Consider the following 3,073-nt stretch of genomic DNA (forward strand, 5'->3'; position numbering starts at 1 on the left):
GTGAATAAGCATATTAACAACGAGTAAGTATATTAGTAGCAGTGAATTAATTTATGGGGTAGAGGATTAATTTATAAATTCATAAAAATTTTTATAAACCTACAAATTGTGTTGGGACTGTCTGCTACAACTATTTTTCATTTTTTAAATTAATTTTTAACAAAATTGTTATATATTGAATATATGTTATATATTGAATATATGTTATATATTGAATACCTTTAAAATATCATTTAATTATCTACAGAGCACATAAAAATAATCGAACCACCTGAATAACTTTTAATATAATGATCGGATCTTTTACGTTCTAAAACTCAAACTTAATGGCTCAAGGGGTGACTTAAAATAAAGCTGTATTTATCATAAGGCCAGGGTCTTTCTAAATGTAACATATATACTATATATATATATTTTCATTAAAAATTTCACGAGAATTAATAAGACATTTTTCACAACAAATTTGCTCCATCTGTTTTTCGTCTTCAGTTTCTTTTCTTTACTTTTTTCTTTTTTTTTGTAGTTTATTTACGTCATACATGAGCTGCACAATGGGCTATTAGCGACGGTTTGAGAAACATCCCCGAAGATGATCTGAAGACATGCCATCACAATTTTCACCCACCCGCACACTGACCGCAGCCAGTAATGCTTGGCATCGATAATCTGCTGGGGAAAAAATTCTTCTGAGTTATTTGTGATTTTTGTCCTAAATGGCTGTGATTAATGACGTTGGAAAAAAATGTAAATCTGCTAATAGTTAGGATGAATAGTAAGGAGGAGTGTTAAGACGTGTTCTTTGGCGCTGACCCAGGTAGCAAAAAGATATGATCTAATATTAGAAAGGTGCAATATAATGTGCACTCCTTTAACAAAAATGAAAATTTATCAGGGCTATTCTCACAACGCAGTTGACGCACTTCCGATTGCTGTCGAGAGAAAATGAGACCCTGATTCTAATAGACAGGGACAGTGATGACGTATTTTATGACGTCAAACCCCGCCTCCTTCCAAACGCGTTCCAAACAATTTTTCGAACGAACCATTTCAATGGCATTTCCTATGTGAATTTAGGACGGCAAGATTTTTAGTTTATTATTGAAATAAATAAATTTATATAGCGCTTCTAAGGGACTTATTCCTAATTTAAGTAGTTTTCTTTATACGGGGTATCAGTAGATTTTACGAGTTAAGCGCATTAAATGCTATAAAAAAAAGTTTCAAAATGGTCAAGTTATCTTTAATTTTGATGTATAAAAATCTAAGCGTCAATATTTTTAACTCTTGTTTCATGTTTAAAATAATGTCTTATTTTATTTAGAATTTGTTACATATTCTTGACCTACATTTATTTTTTTTCTTTAGTTATGGATAGGCATGCATTGTTTTAAAACGTTTTGTAATTAATTTTTTATCTATAATTAGATTGTATTTATCAATACTAATATGTCTGTTTATTTAATTATATCTGATGATAAAATTTGTAGTTATTGTAAACTTTGTTTGCTTAAGATTTTCTGATTATTGATGCTAATTCTCATAAGCTTTAGTTTTTAACTACTAAATAGGAGTAAATTATGTAACTAACTTATTTAATTTTAAATCTGCACAGAGTTTTAGTTTAAACTCAGATTTATTTTGACTTGAGATTTTATCTTGTTTATATTTGTCAACATCATCATTAATTAGCTTTTAACTATAGTTTTATGCATTAATTATTTGAGAAAATTAAGTTACCTTATTATTAGATAATAAGGTATCTATTATCTAATAATAATATTAGATTATTTCTTAACGTTAGTAGTGTAGTGCTATATTAATGTGTAGTGTTATCATAGTACAGTGTAGTGATATGTTAAAAGGGTCAATATTATGTTTAGTTTCCAGAATTTTAATATATAGAATAGCTAAATTATTTTAGAATTTTAAATTTCTAATTTTCATTTTAAAATGTGAGAGGAACAATTTTTTTTAGGTGTTATATATGAATTTATCTTAAAAATCTCAGATTCCTATTTTATTCGATAAGAAAGTGGAACATGAATTTTTTTAGAATTCTTTAAAACACACTTATCCCATACATAAACTTTTATTTAACATTCATATTTATTAATCTATGTATTCACATAGATGTTTAAATTTTACTTATTTAATAATATTAATTTCACATGCATTGCAAATAAATATAATTCAAATTTTTAAGAAATTTTTTAATTTAGAAACTTAATTCTTTAATGTATGTATGCATATTTAGTTATACAGCTTTTATTTTGGCAAATGTTACTGTTATCACTTTTTATAGAATAAAATTTGCATTTGACAGTCTAAATAAAAATTTTTTAAATTACCTTCATAGTAATATTCTATTTGTTGCAGTGAACGTAACATTCAAGTCATCCATATTTATTTCATAATTCGGTTGTAAATATGTTTTAAGACCTGTCAACTCTTTTGCTTACATAATTTTTTTTTTTTTACTTCCTATCATTTTAGTAAATTTACTAATTAATTTGAGCTATTTTAAAAACGTGTATCTAAAATGCTTTATAATTTTCACTAATTTACCTGACTTTATTCATGCTTCTTACATAACTTTTTAATTTGTTTTAAAATTCTCATAATTATTTACAATTAATAAGTTGTCTCAATATTATAAAAAAAATTGATTTAATATAATATACATATTTTAACAAAAATTAAACATAAATTAGAAATAACTTTTTCCAAATAATAAAATTCACAAATTTCCGATTTCCAGACTATAAATACAATTTATATGGTAAATATTAAATACAAATTCTCTCAATCATATATACAAAAAGTTTTCATAATCATTTGCAATTAATAAGCTATTCCAATTAATATCATAAAAAGAGTTTAACGTAATATTAATATATGCAACACTTTTTCTTGCCATGTCAGTGGTTAAATTCGACTCTATATTAATATATTCAAAGATTTAGTTGACCCACTTTTAACTACATGAGAAACGCCATATTGTTTGCTCCGTTCAAAACTTTGTTTGGAACGGCGAACGGCACGTGCTAGTGACGTCGTTGATGACGTAGGACTA

This window comes from Parasteatoda tepidariorum, chromosome 2 (assembly GCF_982258835.1).
Source record: "Parasteatoda tepidariorum strain Cologne lab strain chromosome 2, Ptep-v5.0, whole genome shotgun sequence".
Lineage (NCBI taxonomy): Eukaryota > Metazoa > Arthropoda > Arachnida > Araneae > Theridiidae > Parasteatoda > Parasteatoda tepidariorum.